This window comes from Zonotrichia leucophrys, chromosome 2 (assembly GCF_028769735.1).
Source record: "Zonotrichia leucophrys gambelii isolate GWCS_2022_RI chromosome 2, RI_Zleu_2.0, whole genome shotgun sequence".
NCBI classification, from domain to species: Eukaryota; Metazoa; Chordata; class Aves; order Passeriformes; family Passerellidae; genus Zonotrichia; species Zonotrichia leucophrys.
Window position 1 is genome coordinate 18,950,898 of NC_088171.1, and position 9,203 is coordinate 18,960,100.

General features: G+C 40.3%; 1 protein-coding gene across 1 annotated transcript in view; it reads right to left on the bottom strand.

Annotated features, from left to right (window-relative positions):
• The window catches only part of ARMC3 (armadillo repeat containing 3), a 62,574-nt gene extending 53,810 nt beyond the window's left edge, over positions 1–8,764 (bottom strand). The window contains exons 1-2 of the mRNA XM_064704124.1: positions 8,542–8,764; positions 1,720–1,763 (exon numbers count right to left, since the gene is read on the bottom strand). The gene's annotated coding sequence lies outside the window, so the exon portion shown is untranslated. The remainder of the gene's footprint in view (positions 1–1,719; positions 1,764–8,541) is intronic.
• Positions 8,765–9,203: the final 439 nt, after the last annotated feature.

Genomic DNA, 9,203 nt, shown 5'->3' on the forward strand with positions numbered 1-9,203 from the left:
CTTAGTAGTGGGCTAGGCAGTGTTAGGTTAACAGTTGGACTTGTTCTAAAAGGTCTTTTCCAAACTAAACGATTCTATGTTTCTAAATTTTAAAGACAAAATAATATTCTCATTTGAGTAATATCCTCTACTTCATGTCCTGCACATTTCTAGAATCATAGGAGCATGCCCTTTCTACATATGTTTTTTGAGATTAAAGGGTTGATTGTTTTAAATCATGTAGAGCTAGAGGTAATAAAGTACTTTGACCTAACAGGTGTAGCCAATACATAGCCAAGCAATCCATGAAGTTATCATTCCATGCTACTTCCTGTCCTTCACCTGGAATTTATTGCCTCATTGGTAGACAACCTAGCCTGCTTTTCCTTCTCCAACCCAGTTTTAGTGCAGTGGTGCAATCAGGTGGTGTCTCTCAAGCAGCAGGACAGTCATTATGTCTAACTAAATCCTCATTCCAAAACCACAATCCCCAAAGCTCTCCCTCAGCTCTGGCTATTCTTAGTGCCTTAGCTCAGTAGGCACTTCCCTGTTTCACTCTGAACTTCATTAGCTTTCCCACAGGACCAGAACCACTCCAGTATGGGCATCCTAAGTTAAACCCATATCCAGAATCCATGAGTAGTGTCCATTAAACAAAACTAAGTATCAGCATTAAAGTTAATCACTCTGCTTGACAATTGATGGAGATCTAGTCAACATATTCAATAGCTCTTAAGGCAGATTCATCTTAAAGGAGGTATCTAAAATGGAATAGCACCTTAAAAATAACTACTTTTTCCTTGGACCAAGACCAGAGTCTGGAGTTGTTAGCTCATGTATTTACATTGACATCTAAGTTTGTGAGCTAAGTTTATTACCCCATTTCTCCACATGAATCCACATGCCAGGCTAGGTCTGGCAGACACTATCATAGCAGACTGAACACCAGCAGAACCAGGCATACAAAAACCACAGCCACCTTCTCTTTTTCGCAATGGCTGCAGGAACAGGCACACCTCCAGTTGTATCTCTATGACCAGAAAAATCTGCCTGTGAGTGGAAAATGATTTTGCAGAAGGTCACAAATGCAGATTTTTTTGGTTCAAAGTGGAAGCCTCTAACTTCTAAACTATTTTATCAGGAACTGGCATCTCTGCCATGTCAAATAAAATACAGAAAATTTATTTCATTTTTGGAAGAGTTGCTGCAGATGCCTGCTCAGAGGATCAGACTCCAAGTACTAGATCATAAGATAATGGTGGCCCTGATCCCTGTACTTATTTATTTTTACTGTGATGCTTAATGTGAATAGTTGCTTTTCTCAGTGTGAATAGTCTCTTAGATTGCAAATTTGAGATATCCACTTATTTCTAGTCACTACACTTTTTATTTTTTAAAAACACAAGATGATGGCTAGCAAGTGAGCTTTAACAAAGAAAGAATCTATAAATTGTACTTTGAAATATGAGGAAATATTTCTGATTGGTTTTCTGTTTGAAATATTGAAGTCTTATAAATACTTCCTTTACCCTGTTAGAGTCCTGTTGCATATACCTAAAGAACATGGTATTTCCTGGGTTTAAATCAGACAATGCACTTAAAAAACACTTCCTGTTCCATTTGCATCTTCTGTTTTCTAAAACCTTAAATAACAGCTGCAACAATCTAGGACCCTGCACATGTGAGAGCTGAGTCGAAGAACAGGAATAAGTCAGGGGCACTGCCAGCAGTGGAACTTACCTCTCAGTCAAGGAATCAAAGGTCTGGGCTGAGAGCAATTACCCCTGTGGAAAAGCAATGCAAGGAGAAGGATTTAGAAATAGCTTCTAACCAGTTGTTTATATTACATGATCCACTTTCAAATTAACAGTCCAATTCTTAAAGATAGTCTCAATCTGTGTTAGTACAACCTAGCCACGATTTTCAGGTTCTTACTGAAAATGATGCACAAGTGAGATTCTTTTTGCCTTACAGGTGATAATTTCATAATGTCAATTTAGTTGAGCAAATTTAATTGAAGTAAAGCTGTTTATTTTTGTCTCAGAGAAAGTATTATTTTTTCTTGTGATAACAGTGAAAATTGCCTACAAATCAGTCATTATCACTGATTATTCTAACTGATTTTTGTATGGACATTCTAGTACTGCTGCCCTCCAATGGAATCAAAAGATAATCATATCATCAGCAGACAATGTCACTCCTTTCTTGAGCCCATAAAACAATATGTCCTCTGTGTATCAGCCTTAATATCCTCATCATTCTCAGATAGCCTCACCTTAACTAAGAGAATAATGTGGAATAGTCTTGAAACTCCTTTCCTTCTCCAAAATTCTCCTTTCATCTTTTTTTCTGCCCAAATCCTTAAATATGGATCAATAGACTTCCCTTTCCCTGTGTTGTCATGACAGTGCAAGCATTACCACACTATTAAAAAACTTGGCTTCATATAATAAGAGAGTTAAAAAGAGATAGCAGGTCCAATTTAATATTCAGTTCCTGCAGATACAGATATTTGTGCCATATGAAAATAATACATTATATGGGAGACCAATTAAGTCAAGGCCTTTGAATTTACCCACTGTTTTATCTGTGTGCATGTGTATATTTGTTGAAAAAATGATGAGGAAGTTCCACTTGAATGAGGAAAAGCTTCTTTACTCTGCAGGTGATCAAGCACCAGAACAGATTGTCCAGAGAGGGTGTGGAGTCTCCCTCACTGGAGAGATTTAAGAACCATCTGGATGCAATCCTGTGCAATGTGCTCTGGGATGGCCTTGCTTGAGCAGGGAGGCTGGACCAGATGACCCACTTTGGCCCCTTCCAACCTGACCCACCCTGTGATTCTGTCATTCTGTGAATAAGAACAGTTTTCCACATGGCTGATCAGTATCCAGCCTCCAGAATGACAACAGACAAATGTTTCTGATAAATGCCTGAAACTAATCCCAAAAGTCAGATTTCTTCCATCTGTTACAGGGTTTCTATTTCCCTAAAGTACCAAGGTTTAGATCTCCTAAAGTTTTTATGTTCTTCCTAACAATAGTAGCTATTTTTACTGTCCACATAAACGCCTAATCCTTTTACTCCTCATTCTTAGACATGCTACAGCATATATCCAATTGTCAAGTGTCCTGTATAAGGAACTACTCCTTAGATTTAAAAATATGTAAATAGTTTAAATGTGTTATTCAATCCAACACAATAATCCCTCCTTCTTATATTACAATTTAGTTACCAGATGCCTTGACTTGATCTTTTCTACCTTCCTTTATAAGTCACTGTACATTCTGATTTACCTCCTTTCTAAGCTGTCTTAATTATTTTTTTCCATATAGCTTTTCCAGACATGTATGTTTCCTGTCTCAGAGTCCCTCTGTGACTGTTAAACCTTTCTCAGATATGACGTACCTAAGGAGAAAGACTGTAATCAATTCTAGAACACTACTGACTTATTCGAGTGACATTGTAACTTTCAGGGAATTTCTTTTAACCCAGTTTCCTCAGTGAAGATTTTCACTAAGTTATCCACATATGGTAAACAGCTCATTTTCTCAGTCGATCACAATTAATTTAGATTTACTACTGAAGAGAATATTGTTCTAAGTATCCCTGACATAAATTACACTGCTTTCATCAACAATGAGTTTTATTTGTCATGGTGTCACTAGTTCACCCAAATGCAGAAGAGCTCTCAGAAGTTTCTAAAAGTCTTCTTTAGTTGAAACAAATTATTTTAATCTCATCAGAATATTTTTATTTCTCTATGTTATTGCTAATTTCCAAATTAAAATGAACAGATTGAATAACATCAGACCTAGGATCTATCCTTGGAGAATCCAAACTGTGACAAGATGAATTGAGGAGATTTTCGAGTGTGATTCTAAATGTCTGAGATGCATAGTGAAATCCCTCATCCCATGAAAAACAGACTAAAGAAAAATTGACTTAATCTAAACCAAATGAGAGCCACTGGTTGCACAACCATTATCTGAACTATAATAGCCGGACACTTCCCATTTAGAAGGCAAAGATGGTTTGACTCAGGAAGAAGTACCAGTAAAAAATTAAAGACACTCCTAAGATTTTAGCCAGCTGTGACAATCTACATGAAATAAAATGAATGCTTCCCCCTGTCAGTTTCACAGGGACACTGGGGGAAAGGGACATTCTGAATGAGTGGACTTGTCCCTCTCCCCATCACAGCCACTGCATCACGTTAATCCCATCTATCACACTATATCTTAAAAACCTTAAATATTTTTCCCACCTCTCTCATTAAGAAGTTGTTAAAAAAAAAAGTTGTTCAATTATTTCAATTACTTTCTTTGCTAGCATGTATGAAAATATTTATTACAAATATTTATACTATAAATATATATTTACTGTATTCTATTCATGCCATATAGTATATTATATAAATTCCACATATATTTACAAATACAGAATCAGAATACATTTAGAATCCTAGAATGGTTTGGTTGGAAGGGTCCTTAAAGATCATCTTATTCCAGCCGCACTGCCACGGGCAAGGACACCTCCACTAGACAAGGCTGCTCAAGCCCCCATCCAACCAGGCCTTGAACAGTTCCAGTGATGGATCCACAACTTCTCTGGGCAACTTCTTCCAATGTCTCCCCACCCTCTGAGTGACTATGTAACCTAAATCCACTCTCTTAGATTTTTAAAGCCAGTCCCCTATGCCCAATCCCGGCATGCCCTTGTAAAAAGTCCCTTTCCAGCTCTCCTGTGGGCTCATTTTAGGTACTGGAAGGCGCTGTAAGGTCTCTCCAGAGCCTTCTCCTCTCCAGGCTGAAAACCACCAACTCTCTCAGCCTATCTGCACAGGACAGGTGCTCCAGCCCTCTGATCATGCCCTTCCTCTATCTGAAGGTAACATTTCATTTTGTTAGCCTAAAGAATTCTACTTTCCTCAAAAACAGATTCCTTATTTCCCACATAGACTCATAGAATCTGCTGGGTTGGAAGGGACCCATCAGGATCATCAAGTCCAACTTCTGGCCCTGCACAGCACCATCCCCAAAAGTCACACCATGTGCCTGAGAGTCCAAGTGCTTCTTGAACTCTGTCAGGCTTGCTGCTGTGACCACTTCCCTGGGGACATGTTTCAGTGAACAGGTCCCTGGGAACCTCTTCCAACCACCCTCTGGGTGAAGAAATTTTTCCTAAAAAAGAAATCTCCCTTCACACATCTTGAAGCCATTCCCTCAGGTCATGTCACTGGTCACCACAGAGAAGAGATCAGTGCCTGACCTTCCACTTCTCCCTGTGAAGGCAGGGGGAGAGGGAGCTCCTCTTGGTCTCCTTCAGGCCGAACAAGAGGAGTGATCTCAGCTGCTTCTCACACAGCTTCCTCTCCAGACTTTCACCATTCTCATGGCCCTTCTTTGGACACTCTAACAGTTTTATGTCTTTTTTATATTGTGGCACCCAAAACTGCCCCCAGCACTTGAGGTGAGGCCGCCCCAGAGCAGAGCAGAGCAGGACAATCCCTCCCTTGCCCTGCTGGCCATGCTGTGCCTGATGCCCCCCAGGACAGGGCTGGCTCAGGTTCAGCTTGCCATGGACCAGGACCCCCAGGTCCCCTTCCTGTTCATACATCCAGGCTGTCCCATCCCTGACACTTGACCTCGTTAAATTTCACGTCTGGTAATTGCCCAATCCTCTAATTAGTCCAGATCTTTCCCCAGGGCCTCTTTTAATGTAAATAACTGAAGAAACATGTATCTAAATTCAACCAGAATGTTTAAAGACTTATCTACAGAAAAAGATGCTCAAATAAGGGGCTTCCCAAGCTCTCTGAAGACACATGCTGTTGAGTGAAGTGTTCAGATTGCTTTAGAAAGAAAAATCATGTCCCAGCAGGGTGTTATTCATTGAATAATGTTTTAATAAAAATTGTAAAACATTATAATAATTATAACTTAGAGTGAAATTTTATAATTATTCAGGCTTGTAACAAATAGAAATCCTAAATGAAACACAAACAGAATATTTATCCCCCTCTCTATTTCAATTCATAATACACATATAATACATAATATATATTATCTATAATAATTTTTCATGTACATATGTACTTTACATATATAGTAGGCTCTATTTTAAGGATACAAAACTGCAACCTTAATCAAAGGACTTCTCACACTGCACATACTGAAATCCTATGTTCTTTCCTTTCTCGGTAAAAAAGTTTACCACTGCAAATATGTAGTTTATGAATGTACAAGCAAAAGAGCAAGAAGAGACATGGCCATACGTTACCATCTGGCTAACTAAAGTACAGTTGAAGAGCATGAAGTATTTTTCAGAAAATGAAGTTATTTTAAACAATATAAATAGGCTCTGAAAAACAGCTCTGATGCAACATAGTAAAGGCAACAAAAGAGTTTCTGCAGGCTGTAAAGGGGACTCAAAAAAAAAAAAAAATAAGGCAGCAACCACAAAACACACATACACATACACACACGAATTATGAGTAAGGAACACCGTAACATAAGTAGAACCCCAGGAAATGAGATAAACTCTAAGTTTAGCCCTTACTTTTCCAAGACCTGGTAAGAATATAGGGATATGGAATTAATAGAAAGAAGAATATAGGAATATTTCCATTAATAATTTTATCTTCAAAGAAATGTATTGGCTGTTTCCTTTTCTGAATTTTTGCTTTAGAAAGATCATCCTCATAAACGTTTTTAAGTCCTTTTGAAAACATGGATGACCTCTGCTGAGCACCCCAGATGAAACCTCTCCTGCCTTGTACAAAATTGTACTCATACTTCTTTGTCAACACGGGAAACGTCTCAGATGTGTTACTATCACGTTCATGATTTGATGGTTATGTCTGCAAGGGCAGCCCTATTGTTTCATTTGAACTGCTCATTTGCCAGGCTCTATTATGTTTGCAGTAAAAAAAAAAAAAAAAAAGACATTTGTTGCAGTTTAAGACAAATATGCAGGTAGTAGATTTGCAAACCTAAGGACAGCAGTGGACATATAGGCCCATGTTGGTGTTCATTGTGTTAGAGGAATATTAGATAATCAGAAAATGGCAACCCGATAAAAATAAAAAAATGCAAGGAAGTTAAAAAGGGAAATCTTGCTTTCATCAATAAATGTGAAAGTGATCTTGCTCGCTGTCAATGAACAATAGAAAGCAGATGTCTTTACCTTGCATAATCTCAGACTATCTTGTATAGATGATAACATCAGATAGCCAAAAAGATTTTAAAAGAGTTCTGTACTATAGACAATGCTTCTCTACCAGCTGACCCATATTTTGCTTTGAAATTCCCATCTACAATAGTCCCAAGACATTTGAAATATTAATTAATGAGGTGAGGTTTTCCCCCTAATAGCCTAATCACCTGTTACTGTTCTTTTAGAGCAAGCTTCTGTATCCTGTTGGGTTTTTTTAAATTCTCATCTCCAATCCACAGAACCTTAGATTTCATACCTTTCATGTTACTGTCACACAGAAATTCCACGTCTCACTGAAGAGAACTGTTATTTTTCTTCTTCCATATTATCTACCTAGATTTTTAAATAAAATTCTTTTTCTTCTACCATCTAAGCTTCCTTATGGCAGGTCTTTCCTTACTGCAATTTCTTGCTTCCCAATTCACATCTAAAAAGACTGGTACAGTTGAATGTGTCCACTCATTGCTGACATCAGTTCCTAAATTCCCAGTTTATCGTATGAAATAGTGTGAGGAGCCCTTCAGTGCAGGATATTCTGTCTGGGTTTAAATTTTATTTATGTTCATATTGATGAATACATATTTATTTATTTATGTTCATACTGATGCACTTCAGTTGTTATTAAACACCACAATTTTAATATAAATCTTGCAATTGCCACTACTGTTCTTAAAGGGCTAGTAGATATCCTTATCATGCAGACAGTAAGTTTTTAGTGGGCTTTTTGGCTGTGATTGGAGGAAACTTCAATGTATGTCTTTAAGAATTACAGAATCTTAGAATGATAGTTGGAACATGATGACAATTATCTAGTTGACAATTATCTAGTTCTAACTCCTCTGCTGTGGGCAGGGCACACTTTCCAGTAGACCAGGTTTCTCAGAGCCCCATCCAACATGGCCTTGAGCACCTCCAGGGACGGGGCATCCACAACTTCCCTGGGCAACCTCTTCCAGTGCCTCACCACCCTCTCAGTCAAGAATTTTTTCCCAAGATCTAATCTAAACCTACTGTCTTTCAACTCAAACCCATTCTCCCTTATCCTGTCACTACGTGCCCTCGTGAACAGTCTTGCTCCGTCCTTTCTGTAAGTTCTCTTCTGGTACCTGGAAGCATGATATCACAAAAGAAAAAAAAAACCAACAAAAAAACCCACAAAAAACCAACCAAACAAAACAAACAAACAAAAAACCTCCCCCCCCCAAAAAAACACCAAAAAACAAAACCAAAACAAACAAAATCAACGCCATAACACCAACACAAAAACCAAAACAAACAAAAAAAAACCAACAAAAAAAACCAAAACAAACAAAAAAACCCTCAACTTTTAAAACTTTAACTCACTTTGAAGGTCTACAGACACCTGGCCCTCAGTTGACGGGCAAGCGCCAAGAAGCCAGACCCCCCGGGAGCCGGGGCACGGCCCGAGGGCTCCGGCCGCTAACGCACCGCCCGCCCGACACCGCCGATGCCGCCCGGCACCGCCGCGGCCCGGGGGCTGTACCGGTGATTTGTGCTCACTGCCCCGAGCCCCGCTGCCCTCGGCGCTGCCAACGCTGCCCGGCCTTGCCCGCAGCCGGCGGAGCGCAGCGCCCGCGCCCCCCGCGCCGCCCGGGGGCGATCGCGCAGCGCCGCCCGCGCCGCTGCTTCGGCGTTGCCGGGAGACGGCGGCGGCCGCGCCTGAGGGAGGCCGGGCCTGAGGGAGCCGGGCCCGCCGCCCCCGCGCCTCCTTCCTTCCCTCCGCTCGGCCGGTTGTCCCTGGGCAACGGCTTCGAGCGTTTCGTGAGAGCTCCCAGAGGCCTTCGGGGAAGCGTTTCGCCTGGCACACGCGTTTAATCCAGTTCTTCACAGTGTATCCCGGCTCCGAAGTGCCGGTGACGCTGCTTTGAGGGAAACTTCAAGTCGTTAATGCTGATGGGTGCTGGGTAATGATGGAAAAAGGAAGCAGTTATTTCTGCAGACTAAAGGAAAAGGCTGCTTACTCACCCAAAGACACAATTTTTGAA